Genomic DNA, 19,414 nt, shown 5'->3' with positions numbered 1-19,414 from the left:
TCAGAAAACTCTCATGAGGTATTATTAAAATGGGGTGTTTAGTAGAGAACTAACAGTAAAAACAAAAGTATATGGTAGTTCACTTGTCATAGATATATTGCATAAAATTGCTTAATTATTTCTTAATCATCAGAAAATTCAGGTAAAATAATTATACCTGTTAGACAGACTTTTTAGGTGAAACTGAAGATGTTACAGAAAGGGCAAATAAAAATATTGTATGTGAAGTAATATAGATTCTAACTCCATGTCTAGGCAAGCAACAAATCAAATAGTGCTGTTGTTGACTTGCCTTTGAGCTATATTCTTGAGAAATACAACATTCTGGCACGCGGACCAATATTTCTATGCACAATCAGCCATATCCCACAAGGAATACACAGTATTTGATGGAAAATCAGATACACTATTCTTCACAGTGGATGAATTTTCGTTTATGTCCACTGACTGCTTCAGTAAAGTAAAATATCTCTGAAATAAAAATGTTGCAAGTACTTAAAACATTGCTCTTCGAATGTCCCACTATGGGCTTTCCTTCTCTTATTCTTTGTTCTTTAGAAATGAATAATTAAACTATGAACAATTAGCATGAATCTATTTTAGCTAAGGAAAAAAAAAAACAAAACTTGAAAAGCTGGACCTATAGGATTAGATCTATAACCCATTTCTCAGATAGTTACTTCATATAGTTTCCATTCCATAATGAAAATCAAATGGAGATTTTGCTTGAATAACAGAATCTTGAGTGCACAGCAAAACATAAGAATAATTTACTGATAGTTCTCTTTTCTCTTGTGTTGTTATAATTACTGAAAACACACAACTTTAATGCCAGTTTTCAAAATTTGTATCAGCAGGTAACAGTGATTGGAGAACTGATTGGGGAATGGGTCAGATAATTTACTGGAGCATACAGGCACTCACAAACAATGTGTATTTTCATTGTATTGAAATAGTTTTTTCAATACTGATGTTTACAATTTTTGTTAATATTATGTTTGTGCAATTTGGAGCCCATCTATTAATTGAGGATAGATCAAAGATTTTCTTAAAGAATGAGAAAAAAGTACTGAAATTAGAAAAAAACCACAGATTTACTGCATAAATATAAATAATTATGAAGGACTATCATGCTGATTGTTGAAGAATTACTACAATGAAAGTGTAGAAAGTCATCATCTATCCTAAAAGACTCTGTGAAGTTTTCATGTTTGATCTAGAGTTTAATGCCAACAATAAGTCGCAGTGAAACTATGATTTCTCATACACTGATTTTGAATATTGTAATTTCTGTATTAGTACTGTGCTTGCAATAGAAAATGAAGTGTGAAAGAGACTGCAAATGATGTTGGCAATGACAGAGTTGAATTTCTCTCCACTGTTGTTGAAATAAGGAAAGGCTTACTACTTGGGGCGACTCTGATCCTTGGTCTAGCAGGACCCACAGAACAGCCTAAATAACAGTTTTTGCTGAAAATAAAATGTTTATAGACATAGATCTCCATTTAGACTTTTCCAAAGCTTTTGGGCTATGATTCCAAAAAATACTCTATTTTTTGGGTTTTTTTCCTCTAAGTCATACATACTGTCTGTTTGTGATGAAGCAGATATACATTAGCACTGATCCTGTAAAAAAAATTATTTATCAAACTACTTCTTGGTAGAATTTTTTATGGGCTTTTAAACAGCTCAAACAGAACTTGGCATTCAATTTTGACAAATGTGATTAAATTATAAGTCTTCTTAATTTTATTTAGCCAACTTAAATAAAATTATTTTATATTATTTGTTTTCAATTGTGTGTAATTATTCAGAACTATAGGTTCTGGGAATGTAATTCTTCAAATAAGAATTTGACCAAAGCTTTCCAAGAAATAAACAGAGAATTTGGATTCTTAATGCTACTAATTGCTTAATGCTACCTAATTTAAATCACCCATTATTTTTCAGGTTTGTGTAAGGACAAGCTCAAAGTAAATAAAAAGTATTTAGAAGTTTAGAAGTAATTTAGAAGTAATTAATGTTAGTTACATTTTAAGTTTTATATGACCAATTATTGAGGACCTTCCTTCTTTAGGTTTCTGCAGAAGGTTCACTTCAGCATTACTTGAACAAGAAGGCACTGGCTTAAAACCACTGGATGTTGTTTTTGAAGTACTGTTTTCCAAACATGCTGTTCAGAGTTGTGATATTACTTTACTGGGGAGAGGATTTTCCCTCTGCAGTTTTTGTTTTTGGTTTTTTTTTTGTTTTTTTTTTGGCTCAGAGGTTAAGAAGCCTTCCTCAGTGGTAAGACAAGCTCTTTGCATGGAGATTCAACAGATCTGGGCTTTGAACTACAGGAAAGATAGGTGCAGCATAGAGATTGATACTTATCCCTAGACATCTGCGTAATGTGGTCTGTCTTTGAAAATTTAGTGGTTTAATTATTGCTTTCATTTGTATCTTACATGTTGTTTTTTTTATTATTCAAATAACAGTTCCTTGTATGTTAGTATACCACTCAACTTCCAGTGCATCTGTTGGATATTTCCCTGTTTTCAGATCCACAAATTAAAAGATTCACTATTTTAGAATATTTCTACTTATTCTTAAGTCTAAATTTATTTATGGCAGAAAGCACTACACTGGACAAATGCCAAAACAAATCTGGACTGAACCTGTCAGACAACAGTTGGAATCCTCTTTCTACAATTCTATGTAGAAAAATGCTAGAACAGAAATAAATTTATGACACGTAATTCAAGAGGTGTTACTGCAATTTCATACCTTGATTTGACTCTGTACCTTTCTTGTGAATATGCATATAATTAGGAAACAAAGGAAGGATGGACAACTTAAAATTCATGACATGAAATACAACCTCTATGCACTGACAACAAGCAATTAAAACCCGCAACCTTCAATTTGCTGGTGATCATATGCATCTCCAGAGACCAACAAGAGTTGAAGTCTACGCAGTGAATGTGTTCTGACTGTGGATCACATATTTTCCAATATTTTGCTATTACCTTTGCTAAAAAGTTTTACCTATCCTTTTAAGTGGAACAGAGAGACAGCACAATGTTTTAATCATTGAATGTATCCAGCTGACTTGAGAAGAATGTAACTGCTGTAGGAATCACCCCTGCTTTTGGAGGTCTTGGCCTTCAGTTACTGATCTGTGAGTATCACATGGATCTCATGTAAGTACAAATATATTTTTCTAAGTATGATATGACAGCATATCAAAGAAAACATGCTAGTGAGTAGAGTTTCATAATGATAAAGAAATACTCCTCTCCCATTTTATCCTAATTACGTTTTGTTATTGTACTGTGCACCCGTGCCCAGGCACTGGCCACAGGGGCTGCAGGAGGTCTCTGTGAGGAGGGGCAGGGACTGCTCTGAGCTGGACACAGCTGGATCCAGAGGGCTCCAAGGCAGGGCATGGCTGGGCCCCTCAGCCAGGATGGAACTGCTCGGGGAAAACAGTTAAGAAAAGACAAAATACCTTTTCAAAACACTTATGGCCAGACCATAACCCCTCTTTCCCCATCAGTCTTGCATAGCTCAGGGACAGGGAAGAGGTAGAAAAGATGAGAAAGGAGTGAAGCTGAGACTGGGAACGTGTGTGTGTGTGTGTGTATGTGCACGTGTGTGTGTAGGTGTTTCAGTTTTTGTCACTATCCAAATATATTTTAATTGGCAGTAGCTTAATTTTCCCCTAGTCCCTATTCTTGAGTTTTTTTGCCATGGTGATAATTCTTGAATGATCTCCCTGTCTTTATCTTGACACATTCAGTTCTCTCACTCTACAATAAGGATCACATGACTATAGAGGCAGCTCTGTGGTCTACAAGAAATTTCTCCATCTGACTCATCAGTTTGGTGACAAAATGGTAAAGGAACTGATATTCTGATGAATCTGCATGCTATTATGATTTGGAATTAGTATAGGAAAGAGAGGTGAGGGGGTTTAGGCTTTATTATTTTTGGTGACTAAATAATAAAAATTCAAAACATCATGCTTGTCACAAAAATAAAACTGTTCATAGATGTCTGAGTTTATCCATATTTAGTCAAGCTCCTTTTCAGTGCTTTGCAATTATCTCATAGTTGATAGTTGATTCAATATTGCATAAATGCAATAATTGAAGGATAGTATTTAGAAATTACCCTTGTATCTTAAAAGAAAGCAGGAGATAATTGTGGGGTGTTGACATTGGTGGGCTGCCAGACCTTAACAGAAAAACAGATACCGCCCTTCCAGATAAGTTCCTTTTTTGCTTTCTACTTTCTTACCCCTCTAATTTATCTGACCACTGTGAGATGGAAGTATTTGAGCTGAACAAAAAATTTACAGCTACCAGCACTGGAGTTATTTCCTTTCCCGTTCCTAGGTGCACCTTTTTTCATTCATATTTCTCTTGCACACAAAGGGAAACTCTCCCTTCCTTTCCCAGCAGGTTCTACTTATGGAGCCTGTGCCTAGCACTCACTGCACTCTGGATGTCTGAGATATCACAGAACATCTATGTTGCAATGGTGTGCAGACCTGTAATTCCTCCTTTTGTTCACCATGGTGCATGCATTAGTTCACAGGCATGTGAGAGGGGCACTTGTCCATGACAATTTCCCAGGAAAAGTGTGAAAATTTCTCCTATCATGCCATGCTCTTGGCTCTCCCTTATTTGTGGGAGTTCATTGGGATTTGCCCTTTTGTGTTCTACTTTGTTGATTATTAAGCCTGTCTTTCCCACATTACCCTGCATCATTTACTTCTCAACATGGCTCACCATTTTCTCATTCAACTGAAGGCTGAAATCTCCCTCACTGTAATTTCTAGTTTAAAGCTCTCCTCACCTGGATGGTAAGCCAGCTGGCAAGGATGCTTTTACCCTGTCTTCAGTCTTCAGTCCTTGAAGAGGGTCCCATGGTCATAAAGATCAAGTTGTTTGGTTTCCAAGTGCTATTAAGGCATATCTTGTACTATGAGGTCAAGCATCTACAAAATTATTAGCCTAACTGATTTTTACTTCTTAGAGAACCTGCAGCAACATGTGTCATGCTTTTCTTCTCTATTTATGATTCTGTCCAAAATGAGAAGACGATCATCTCCATTATTTAACACTAGCTAGACACATTATTTGATCTATCTAGACCCTTACAGAAGGGTTTAGCTTCTGAAAGTTTATCTAGAAGAATAACTGTATGCAGCTTGAGGAAAATGTTTATTGAAATGCATGAAGGCTGTTTGGAATTTTCACAACACTTCACTGTAAGTGTTTCTACTCTACCTGACTACCCACATTTTCCTTTTATGTAGCATAACCTGTTCAACAAAACCACACATAATCACCAAGTAGTCAGAGACTCCTAACATCAGTGGCAGACCTGATTCAGTGTGTCACATTGCTGAACCAACTAAATCACTGAGCTGTGCAACAGAGAGATTAAATCTCCCTCAACACTTTCGATAGCGTGTCCTTTCAGTGACAGCCACTATGAGGGGGCCAAGGATCCCACTGTGACAGATGTAACAGGGAGCAGCATCTCTGACATGAAGACTCGGGAGAAGGCAAGATGACGGAGAAAACAAAGGCTGAGGTCAGATCTAAATCTATTACATTTCATTAGCCACAGCATTCTTCACTTCTTTCCTACCTTGAGGGCTGAGGTGTGCACCTTATTGTGGTTGGCAGGAAAACTACAGGCGTTTTGTCTAAGTCGGTTAACCTTTCTGGGATCTTAAATCTCTGTTAAAACAAAGATGCATAGGATTATTGGAACGATTATGAGAGAATCTTAATTATAATAAAATTTCACATGAACAGATGAAACCCTTCACAGTAGCATGAACAGATTAATTAAAGGTACAGACTTTAGAAACAAGACATAAACCTAAGAAATATATATTAGTCCCTCAGCAAAATGCAAACTAACCACTCCTTAAGGAACAAAAATATCCCCCCAGTAGTTTGTTGCTTTGTTCAATCATATTTTAATTACTTTAATTTATATCAAATTATGTTCCCTATAGCAGGAAACTATGAAAAGGAGAAAACTGCAGGATCTCAAAACATAGTAAAATGTTAATCAAGATAAATAAAAAAATGTTAATAGTAAAGATTGACATAATTGGATGCTTCTTAGTAATCACCACATAGTACACATCGTCCAGGTGGGTGCTACTCCTCCAGTTACCTCTAAATATTGTTTTAAGACTTTACAATATAAGGCTTCCAGAAAAATCTTGTTAGGGACAGCAGCCGTAGCCCTGCTCCATGAACAACTAATATGGATTCATCTGAACACTGCAAGCCTCAAAACTATTTTTGACCTGAAGTCTAACATCTGAAAAAAACAATGGAGAAACACATACTGAAATATTGAAGGAAAGAGAATTTCAGATGCAGTCAAAACTTTGTCTTTCCATCTCCATCAACCTATTTCTTTCCAATCTTTAAAACTGATCCTGAAGAACATCATGCTGGACTGTGTTTCATGTTTTAAAACTGAAGTCTATGAAGAGTTTGCTTGCTTGCAAGAAGGTTTACATTTCTACAATGATTTTCTGTGTTATTTTTTAGCTCTGTTTCTCATAGAATTTGGCTCTTCATACACTTATTTCAAGAATGCATATTTTGCTCGTGGTATTGCACCAACTTACCTGCTATGTTTTTGAGAGAAAATGGAGAAGTAATAGTGAACTAGAACTAATGCTGAGGATAATGGGTTCCAAATTACTATTATAGTATGCAACTGCTCAAAACAGGGTAATTAAATGTTCAATGTGGTGGAATTAATTGAACAGAACAGATAATACATTGTTTAGGCATTCTGAAAAATCTTATAATATGATGTATTACCATTGTCCTGGTTTCCCTTGAAAATGTAGCATAAGCTGATAAATAACATTATCTGTAATACTCTAAAAGCCTTTTCTTTTAACCATTCACATTAGTAACTTTAGATCTCACTAATGTATCAAGTATTCTAACCTACTGTTAAAAATTAGTCCCAGTTACTAGGATTTATTTAAACCCTTTTTTGAAACAAAAAGAAAACATATCTAATATGTAAAACTACATACATTTTTAGTGACATTGAAATCTTAAAAGTCTAAGCCCAGATTTTGCTATTACTAGAAAAAATATATAATTGTGGAAAATATCACTAATAATACAATTACAATTTTCACACTCATTATTCTTAATATATAGTCCTTTTTCTACTTTTACAGTCACACTTCTAGTTTTTCTGAGTGGTTTCACCCTGGGCATGTGTAGAAAGGCTTACAGCAAGCTGATCATTTCCCAAGCCTCTCATAGGGAAGGTCATGATGTTGACAGTTTCTCCCTTTCTTTTTAATACAGGGTGTTTTTATACACTAGAGCTGTTTTAGAACTTTTTCTCTCATACTTACTGTTTCTCTTTCGTCACTGGTCCACACCTCTATGTTACATCTATATTTGCTAGATATAGCCTGGCTTATGTCAGACGCTTTTTCTTCAGTCTCAAAATCTATATTACATCATCCTCTATCTCAATTTTTTCATGTGGTCCTTACATCTCAGTGGTTTTTAGTGTCATCTATGTATCTCACCTATCCTCTCTAGGTTTTACTCCTCAGAACTGCATTCTGCATCCTCATTTTCAAGACCTTTGCTGAAATACCATGCCTGCATTCTGCACTACATCATTATTCTAGATTACAAGTATTACACTCTATGATGAATACATCATTCTATGCGGAGCGATTTTCTTCTAAGGATACAAGCACATGGTTGTACCTCAAAATTATACAACAAAAAATAAAACTGATCAGACCTGGTTAATGTTGCATGGTCTTTATATCCAAAGAAGTTGAAACAATATCCTTTGTAGGCCAGAGCAACTTCAGATAAAGCCTGGCAAGCCTCATCCATGATCCTATGACGTGTTAAAAGTGATGGCAACACTACATTTACTGGGATACAGGGCTACTTTAATAATTGCCTGAGATTGTTGCTCTCAGAAAATATTCCTGATATTTTATTGGTGGTGTCCTTGCCTTCAACCTGTCAAGATTTTGGGGTTTTTTGTCTCTTAAATACCTTGTATATGCTCCTGGCCTACATAATTTGTTTTCTGAATACTAATTGTATCTCTTTCCCTTCTAACTGTATCTGAGGTGCAGGAATGACTGTATGAAGAATTAACTTTTATCTAAATAGCTTCATCTTTACACAAAGGTTTTTAACAAGTTCATTTTCTGACTGAAGTTCATCTTGGAGAAAAATCTGCCTCCAAGTTCTGAAAGGGTAAATTTTGGGTAAAATACTTGATTGTTCTCAAGCATTTAAGTGTTCAAATGAAAATTGCAGTACTTGCTTTAGCTTCTTTCCAGACAGACAATTATCAGCGTGCCTAAACCATAGTCCCAGTCAGCTCAACACTGATTGAAGAGGAGCTCCCTGCTGAGTTAGCAGCACTTCTGTGTAAAGGGAAGAAATTCATAGAGAATGTAAATCATGTTGGATTTGTGCTAAAGCCAAAGCAAGGTGGCCAGTCCCAGAGACTGTGAACTCCTGCCTCCCACTCTTGTCACTCAATTCCTATTACAAAGTTTCTCTTTTCTCATCTGAGTTGTCTATATAGACACTTGAGGAGCAAATCTTTCCTCTATCAAATTACAAAAATAAAGGAAAAGAGTGAGAAAACAAGAGTAAATTCTTATGTGGTTACCTCCCAACCATACTGGAAGAGGTCTGTAACAAAACTGAGATTGAGACTTAATCCTCTCACTAAAAAGGTTTAGATACTGCTTCTTCATATGTAACAGTGCCACAAGAGCATGACTATCCAAATTTTCAGACTGGATAGATTCTGAATTCTTAAGGTGAAGTTCTGGGCTTTCCCTGGTTAAAACAAAAACGTTGTAAGAAACTTTGAGCAATGCTAAATCTATCTGCACCTGATGACACACAGAGAATTTCAGTAACTGTGTTATGACCTTATTCTCCTTTCCATATAAATATTTTCTCATATAAAGAGGAAATAAAGACATTATTAATTTATAAATTCATTAGTTAAATGAGTATCCTTGAGGGTTTAAATTCTATTTAGTAAGAACCAGTGACCTTGTTTACCACAGAGACTGTGTCCTGTAACACTGAAAACTTGTGGGTTTCATGGGAAAAATGCATTTACTGACAGACTGTGGGCCCCTGTGGGAAAGGAATACATTAGTTTCAACTGTTTTTATTAAAAATAGATTCTCTAGAGAAAGAATGAACTCATTGAACTTTTTCTTTACTATGGGTATCACTAAAAATGAATCCATAGTTTGTATTTGGTTATATGTCTGAGATTTTTTAATGAAGGCAAACCTTGTCCTGCAGGCATCCTGCATTCCTTGTCTTCTCTGCAGGCATTTAATCGTACTGCTCATAATTCATTAAGTCAGCACATATGGTCATATCCACATTCAAAAAAAGCTACTCACAGAAAAAGTGGCACTTCTGAAAGGAGTGTGTGTTCTCATCAGTATGGAGTTTGAAGAGGACATAAGAATGAGTATTGCCATTATCAGACTTCTTGATAGATAGTTATGGAACTATGACATTAGAAGTTCTGATAAAGAAAGAAAATTATTGTGAAAATTCAATCTAGGCAAAAAATAATGAAAGAGAATAAATGACTTTCTGATGTTCATGAGATACAAAACAAAGATATGAAAATTAACTTTCCTGCCTACAAAGCAGAGTTTCCACTTGTGTTAATTCATATCTATATATTTATTTGGAAACTCCTAACCAAGTAATATTTTATGGTTTTACTCTATACAACTCATATTCCTGTAGAATATGGGACCATTATCAGACTCCTTTACAAAGGCTACATGATTACTCAAGCTAACAATGACAAAAATAATTATCATTAGATTGCTCAGTATCCCTTCCTAAAATTCCTAACAACTTTTTAAACAGTACCAAGAGACTGATTCTTGCAGCCAAATTGAGGGCAGAGCCAGAAATAATTGATGTTTCTTTGACAATGACAAATAAAAATTTTAAATTACAAGGGAGGATTTAAATTAATTCGAGAAGAAATTGAATGCCCTGGCAAGAGAGATCATGCATTGTTGCAAGTCAAAACCAAAGTGTCCTAAGAGAGTCTGTTAAAGGCTAACAAAATGAACTTTGTTCTAATTTAAAGGCATCCTAATGAAATCAGTTAACAGAGGGAGTTGTATAACTTTTTAATTTTGTAGAGAATTGTGGGAAAAGCTCTCTGCACTACTTCTGCTTTTGCCATTAGATAATGTTACATAAACATAAAGTGAATAACTGCTCCTCGGTCTGGTCCATTTCACTCATCTGAATTCCCAAAGCCTTGGTCTGAAGCCAAGATAGCATTTTCCTTTTTCCCTTCCTTGACACCAAGAATTGGGAATCTAAATGCATTTGCAATGTTTTAGAAAAAATTCTTTGGAGTGCATAAGTAATGACAGCCCCCAAACCAATGGGGGGGTATGTTCTAAACATTTTTGTTATTATTATTATTATTTTGCATTATTTACCTTGCTGAAAAGTATCTTTGATCTATAGATCATAAAGTATCTATGATTCCAGAAACACTGACATATAGATAGATGGGTAGATATGTATCTAACAGACATTGTTACCTCTCATGTCAGAGGACATATTTCAAGCCCTGAAGGAGAGGGAAGGTTTGGTATTTTTCACTTTCAGAACATAATGTCTTCCTAAACTGACAATGTTGATCAGATTCAGGTCCTTTACCCAGTGATATTATTGTATATGAGAGTAGGTTAAGATCCATTAAGTCCAGATTTAGGAAAAAGATAAATTATTTTTGTCTGGATTGATTTTTTGCTTTAATCCTGGTCGTTAATTGTAAAACATGAGTGATTAGAGGCTTCCAGCATGATGAGCATTGTACCACACGCATACATGGTAGGAGACCACACCTGTTCCAATGAACCCCTGTTACCCAAAGGAGTAATAAATAATTAGTTACAAACCATCTTCAATTTATTATTTATTCAACAGTGCTTATTAAATTAGAGGGCAGAAATGCATGGAGTTCACTGAGAAAATGCATCCACATCATTCATATTTATAGCATACCCTGTCAAAGAGACGGTCAGGTAAAAAAACTCCTTGGAATTTAGTCATTCCCCCAAAAGCTGTGGCTAATATCTTCAGTTTGACATGAAAAAAACCCGTGGATAGTGCTGTGATCTGTTTGCTGGCTGAATCCTCTTTCAGGGCAGCTGCCACTGCACACCCTGGACAGGCTCAGCTGATCCTCCTTAGGCTGTGGCTGGTTTTGTTGACTTGTGCATTCAGAGCCTGAGTTAGAGCAGTGATTAAGGCCAGTTCCCATTTATCCTTCCTTCATCACACTGAACAGCTACAAGATTTGTCCCTACCTACCTGGTAAAACTTTAAGTTGTTACAAGACATGCAATGGGAGACAATTTGCAGCTGCACTAATTAAGGGAATTTCCCAAGGATATGAAGCAGTAAAATGGATGACCCAAGAGAAGATTCCAGAAGGTCTCCTAAGTTTAAGTCCTGTGTTCACAGTGTCACAAGTGGTAGTAAAACCAGAAGACTGCGGTAGACTCTCAATATACCCATTAGTAGAAAGTGGGAAATGCAAGGCAGAGCAGATCTGTAAATATTTGAAGAAGATACTCTATGGCTGTTTTACATCAAAAGTGAAAGAAAAATTTATCTTCCGCTTCCTTTCTCAAGTTTTTTTAATCTAGAAAAAAAGAAAAAGCGTTCCTTACACATTATCTGCCAGAAGTTTCATTGTGTATTTAAAAGAAAGTTCACAAAAATTATTTAAAAGAAATGTAAATATGTCTAAAGACTATAAAAATAGTTGAAAACAAAATGAAGTCTCGTAAGTAATCCTTTTCTTCTTTTATAATTCTGCTTTTCTTATGGAATTGCATTTTAGTTAATCGAAATGGTGTCTAATTTATGAAATACAGAAACATTCCTGAAGCAGAGAGCCTAGAACCCTTCACAAGGCAGTTGATTATCTGCCCTCTTTTTTTTTTTTTCCTTCCTATACCCTGGATCTTACCAGTAATAAAGATCTACCAGTAATCTACCCAGTAATAAAGCAGCCACAGGACAAATAGGTGATCCACACTACTTTCTTCTTCCACCTCCAACTAGATTATTTTGAAATGTGATAGACAGAATGTCCTCATCTTTTTAAAATTATGTAGAAAATGGTCCCCTGATGAATATTGCTTTGTATAGGTTCAAGGTCTAGACAGACAGTGAGCAGGTGCCAAATGCTACCCTTTCCTCATCCAAATCATTCTGGACAGGTATGCTAATGATCAAGTGGAGGCATTTAAAGATTTTCTTTTCAGGACAAAGTTTGGTGAAATTGAACTCTTAGCTGTCTCAAGTTTGATGGTTGCAAGGAGTGTTCTCTTCTAGGCTGCATCAACCTCGGAAGTTTACAAATGTCCTGCTTTAAAGTACTTAAGAACATTTCAGACCTTATCACTGAAAAGAAACTGAGAACAGAATACTCTCATTCAACATGTATTTTTCAGGAGCTTCCATCCATGGATTGAATTGCAATGAATTCAGTGTTCCTCAAAGAATGCTGGAAAATCTGCTCATGGACCTTGAATACACCTAGGAATTGTTAAGACACAATACATGGATACTATTAAAAGTACAGGATAATAGATGTGGAAGATTAGACATGTCCAAAGAAAAGAAAAACCTTTAGAAATGTCAGCCACAGTCAGAATATTCTTGTTCATATTACTTACTGATGTATAAAAATTCTGGCACTTAATCATTAAGTACAAGATTTTAAAGATGTGATAAATCTGTATCAGCAATTTGTACCAGCACTTCAGCCAGAGAGATAACTTGGCAAAAACATCTGAGGAAATGAAATAGACACAGCTCTCAATCACAATGTTAATCATATTCTAATTATTGTTGCTCAGATTGACATAACTATAATCATTAGATATTAAACTGCAGGCTTCTGTCTCAAAAATCTAATAAGGAATATGTTTGATCAATATGCAGAATCATTATCCAGATTGACAGTACTATTTTCCTTTTTGTTTAATTGATAATAAAAAGATTTGCTATATCCTCATAAAAATAGCAATACCAAAAGGTTTTAGATCCTTAGATTTTTAAGAAAATATGAAGGAGGAAAAAACCACAAATGTTCTACTCGAGACAGTTAAAGAAAATTTGTTTTCTTCAAGAAAGACGTTTGATTTTCATTAAAGACCTGCCAGAATAAGGTTTTTAAATAGATAGCTGCCCTTAGTGTTAGAAGTGTAACATTATTCTTAGTACCTATTTCATTTCAGTTTTCAATAGAAGGTTCCCAACATAATTTTCTTTCTCACTACTATGTTGAACACCCTGCAGGTATCAAACACTTTTTCCATGCAGATTTGGAGTCTCTTGATACTAGACTGGGAGGATGGGAGTCAAGATACTGAGGTGTCTAAATGTAGGTGTATAAACTCCTCTAGTCAATGGATATCAAAACAAGCCTTAGTGTTGCAGAAGAGCAATTCAAATGACTGGACATGAGAAGTGGAAGTCAATATATTTAAATGTTGATCTCTGCATGTAGACACTAGTCAATGGAAGCTAAAGAATAATTCAGATCTGCGAAAAGAACATTAGAAGCTCTATACTGTTGCTTAAAATCAGTGTTCTTTGGGACAGATTACAAACTGAGGCAACATGAGACAGATAGCTCTGGCATGGCACCTAGATAAAAGCAGGAAAATCATGTCTTCTACAGATTCAGGCCAGGAAGAAAAATTTCAAGAATCTTAATTCCATTGGGTGCCTGTTACTTATGTTACTAACCCATTAATAGTGTTGTTTCACTCTGATACTCACTGCTGGGTAAAAAGAAAGAAAAACTTCATTTATTGAAATCTTGTTGTGTTGTAAAAACTTGCACAGAGAATCAGACCTCCAGTCATCTTCTGTCACTAACCATCACAATTCATCACTGTTAATGCTTCTAAAATGCACACAAAACATCTCCTAAAATACTACAGAGAAAAATTGTCCTGTGCAACTATTTCTGCAGAAAGAGTTTCTGTTGTCTACAAGAGTCTCACCTACACACAATTCAGTTATGTCTGTAGCAGGAATGACCTAGGTCAGTCCTTTGAAGACTCCACACAGAGTGTTAATCAACACAGGCATCCACACTAAACTAGACAGGGAAGGAGATGCCAAACTGTCCAGAGCTTCCACCTGAAGGGCTTCTGTAACTATTTGTCAAATATGTTATTGTGAAGGCTCGATCAGTCAGTCACCTGGTTTCAAATTGATCCATTGTCTCAAGCCTGTCCATTAATTAATTTATGGAGGTGACTGACCGGAAAGTTCCTGGACAGCTCAAAGAATTAATTATTTTTACATACTGGTGTGCAGAGACCTGAAGTCCTGCTGCCCCACAATTATGACTAAAGGACACATCCTTACAACTCACAGCTTAAGTCTCATTGCTCTTGGCAGTGTTTAAAGACAAAAACTATAAAAACATACATTATTAGAACTATGTACTTTATAAAAATGGTTTACAAAGGAATCCCTTTGGTATCAACCACAATAACTGATATGACAGAGCACACAAAGTGTGCAACATCAGCTATATGAATGTTTAGTGAAATAACAGAAAATAATTAATAATACTTACAATAAAGCAATGGAATGATGCCAAATCCTGTTTGATTATACTGCAGAAAAATGACACAAAGGTAACTACAAATACAATACATTTTGGTACTTTTTGCTAAAAATTTTTTGTTTATTGATGTGATTGGACAAACTGAGAGTTAGGGCTGAGCTCTGAAAATATTTATACAATCTTTATTTTCAATTTACAATTTATAATTTATTCTGCTTTTCTAATGATGTCTAATCGTGTGTCTTCTCTTTTAACAGACTTAGAAATCCCAAATAAAATTTGTTACATTACTCAAAATAGATTGCATAATGTTAACATTCGAAAAATACTTCCTAAACTCATATGACTCAGATAGTCAATAGCAGTTTGTGGAACATAAAAGCTCAAAGAAAACAAGGACTATCAATATTTTTAAGTTTATCAGATGTTCAGTTAGTGTCTACTTTTGCAAGTGTTTTTCTTGCACTATTTTCTAGCAAGTATTTTTCTTAAACACTAATTATATGACATTTTCTAACTATAGGCTGTATATGTATACTACATGAGAGCTGAAGAGGAGATTAATTTCTCTGAAGGCATAATAAGAACTTTGTTCTTGCCCCCACTGAATGCAATGGGAATTTTGCCATCAACTTCAATGAAAGCAGGTTGAGGTTTTAGAGAGTTGACACAGAACATATTTTAAAGCCACCTGTGCAAAGGCGACCACTGAGCCACCTTCTGTTGCTGCTGTTCTACAGAATTTTTACTCTCCAATGGTATATTGCTTTCACCTATGAGCATTGATTAAACTCATCATCTGCACATTTTTAACCAGGGATCACACTTTTTACACTTAATCTCTGCTAGAATTAAGAACTTTGATGAAATGATCTATTTTGAATTTTTCAATTTTTTATTTCAGACAGTGTATATGAAAGGGATCACATCTATTTGAAAAATTTGGATAAGAAGAAAATCTGTGATGCTATAAAAGTATGGCTCTTAAAAATGTGGGGATTGGAGTTTTTATTAGAAATGAGAAAACATGCATGTATTTTCAGTTTTTCTTTATTTACTTTCCAATTGTACTAAGAAGACTCCAAATATTGACGTGAAGTTCACATATTTATAAAGGGATAGCAGCCATCCACATGGCTGGTACCATTCAGTTACTTGTACATTCAGTACCTTTCAGTTATTTGAATAAATGAGGAAAAAAAATCAAAGTTTCAATTTTTTAAATGTAGGCAGCCTGTTTATTATTATTACAAAATAATTAGAGGAATGGGTTCTTGCTTGACATTATATTTTAATACAAGTTTAGGTAGTGTATTTTTTACTCTTCAGCCAGGATACTCTTTCCATCATTCAATCCTCTATTTTCATTTGGACTGTCTGAATTCCCTCTTTTGCAACAATGTCATCTGTTCTTTTGTAAAAATGCTGCTTTATTTTACTGTAAGGAGAACTGCAGAAGTATTTGGAAATTACACAGCTCCAGTTTTTAATATGAAAGAGTTTTCATGAAGTTTTGATGCAAGGCCTTAGAGATCAACGCCGGGGTTGGGGATAGGGTATGTAGTTTGTTGTTGATATTGACTGATTTGGGTCTGCAGCCAACTATAACAGTGGTAATCATTACAGGTTTTTTTTAATACCACATGGTTCTCAAATCTCAGACTTAAAGGCAAACCTTAAAAAAAATCTTAGTGAAAAACTACACAACATTTTAAGGTGGGCTTTTTTGAATATTTAGTATGTATTACATTCTAGTAAAGAGGCTGTATTATAGAATTGCATTCCAAACACAAAACTCACTTCTACCTCATACATGAGTACTTGCTGTCTCTGTGAAGAAAGCATTCATCATATATACTGAAAAATAATGCTGATAATACTGAAATTATTTTTTGTTCAAAACCACCAAAAAACTATCCAGCAGCTGAAAAAAAAAGGAGTAATGGATAATGAGTTGGTTTTCTGAAGTCACAGGACAGATACTGTTGATTTAGAAGAAGAAAAATGTGGAAACAAGACTATTATTACATCAGCTTTGTTATTTTGTCTCATAGTTTATAACAGCTAAAATATTTTGAAACTGTTGGACTAAGCTATACAATCTGTACAAAGTCAATACTCAGTACAATATTAAGGGGAATTTAGGAAAGGCAGTCAAAAATAGACAGCATAAACATTGATCAAGAATGCTAATAAATTATAATAAATGATCTGCAGATTTTATTTGCATCATGGAACACTGAATACATAATAAGTTTCTGATAAAACAAAATCTCCTATGATTTTTCATTTCTTAGAAAGAAGTTCCAGTGAAGTTAGTGTGGCTCTCTGCAATTTGATACAGAATCAGGACCACTAATTTCAATGACATCTGACACCTAAACTCACCCCTGTATATTGTTTTTTTCTTGATAATTTTTTCCATTCAGTTCTGTGTCTTGTGGTGAAAAAAAACAAAAACAAAAACCAAACTTTAAAATGTTTCTAAAAAATACCCCAAAGAAGAACCAGAAAAAACCCAAAAAACAACAGTGTCTTTTTCCATGTATAAATTGTGTATTTATTTATAGAAGTGAGTAAATTGTAAACTTTTAAAGCCATTAAGTGACAGGCAGACACAAAATTGTATGTGACTGTTGTATATCCAACATTTAGTCCCTGAATTTCTTCTGGTAGCAATTATGAATTACACTTTTTCTCACTATTTGTAGTGAGTAAGGAGTTAAAAAATTTTATTAATCTGCTAAGTGAAAGGCCACTTCTCTCAGTCAATTTAATCTTCTTAGCCATAGGCTACAGGCTTCAAAATGATTTAACTTTGGCCTTAGGACTTGCTGATAATTGTCATGTGCAGTTGTGGGTTTGTTTCACCTGTGACTTCAATGCATGGAAGTGTAAGGCAAAGCTCAGGAGGGCTTTTTCCTGTAGTTTTACACTTTTTCTGCAGTGACTTCTTTTGTTGTAGCTTAATGCTGATTCTGTAATGGTCTAACTATACATGATATATGTCTAAAAAAAGTGAGGAATTGCTGCATAATGAACATGTGGACTAAAAAGAAAAGAAAGAAAGGACAAGAAGTCTTTTTAAGAATACATGAAAATAACATCAAGCAGATCCATGACTGAACAGTTGGAAGAAATCTCTACCATCAATGTCAGGGAACGTGTTAAAGAATAAGGGAACCTGGTGGCTCGTCCCTGAATCTCCTTCTCATTCATTCTTCTCATTTTTCTTGAAGGCTAACCTCATCATCCTTACCACACAGAGGGACAGTAGAAGTGTAACCACAAAGGGTCAAAAAAGACAATTTTTTGTTCAAGAATTTTAAATATCCTGAAATGAAAGTTTTAAGAAGCTTTGGATTAGAAGTATTAGTGTTTGTAGTATTTTCCATCAGGCTGTTAAGCTTAAATTACAATAATAAGAGATTCTTGAATCTACATGCAAACTATATTAATTTTTTGCTCTCAGCATCATTTTGAGTGGAAAAAAACATTATAGAACTATTAAGAGAGAAATATAAAATATAAGATGAAATTTTAAATCCCACATCTGAAAGGTGAAATTGTGTGTAATTCAGGAAAATCAGGAGTTTTGTTAAATATGATTCCATACATCTCTCTAAGAATCAGATTTTGCCAGGTTAAAAATCTATTTAATTATTATATTTATGATTTTAAACTTATTTCTTATAGATTCTGCTGTTTATGTGTATCAATATTCTGAAATTGAGCAAGTGCTCCACACTGGTCAATGACTATGTCTGTTACAATAGGACTTAGCAAAAACTTTACATAAGAGAACAGTTTCCCAGCCAAAGCCCAGGCTAATGATATATAAAAAATCAAGAACTTTGTTAACAAGGAAGTATGAACAAGCTCCACTCATTCTGGTAAGAAAGGGAGGAAAAAATATATGAATATGAATCTTACCCTTCCATTTACCATCAGGGCCACAGATTAATTCCTGGCCTTTTTTAGTTGTACTAGTTTTAGTTATAATAACTATAGTTATAGTTAGTAAGTTATATTAGTTTTATTTAGCCTGTGCCTTGCCAACTATGCCTTCCCAACTTTTGTTACCTTTAAAAAAAAACTGGATGGTAAAAAGCTAGAGACTCTGAAATTGTTATGATTGAGGGAAAATATTTTAGCTTAAACTCTACTCCTTTTCCTTTTTTTTTTTTTTTAAACTATGCTCTAATATTGAAGCATTGTGTCCCAATCAAAGGAAAAGCTTCAGAGATGGCATTTTCATAGACTGTAGAGTTGATCGGCTGCAAAATAAATCCACATTCTTTCTTAGTTTTAGAATTAATTGTTTCACAGAAACAAAGTAGGATGACCTTCTTTAAAGCACTGTCAGTGATGATGCCGTACTGCTTTCTTCTTTTTATAAAATACCTCACTGGCTAACTCATTTTCCCAGAACAGAAGAGACCTAGGGTCAGTGCCAGTTTCTGTCTCAGGGAATACAAACTCTCATCTCTTATGTCCTTGGCAAATGCAATAATCAACAAGATAGTTTATTTACAACAGCAGGAAGTGTCTCTCATCTTGTTGATTCTATATAGAAAAGATTATCTGGGACAGGGGAAAAGCAAAGGACAAGGAAAAAGATCAGCCTGCAGTGTGCATCCGAGGACTGCCCCAGGGAGAGGGTTGTAGGTAGGGCAGAGTAGTGATGCATGATGCATGT

The sequence above is a fragment of the Poecile atricapillus genome, chromosome Z (genome assembly GCF_030490865.1).
Source record: "Poecile atricapillus isolate bPoeAtr1 chromosome Z, bPoeAtr1.hap1, whole genome shotgun sequence".
Classification (NCBI taxonomy): Eukaryota; Metazoa; Chordata; class Aves; order Passeriformes; family Paridae; genus Poecile; species Poecile atricapillus.
Note: the sequence above shows the minus strand (reverse complement) of the source record.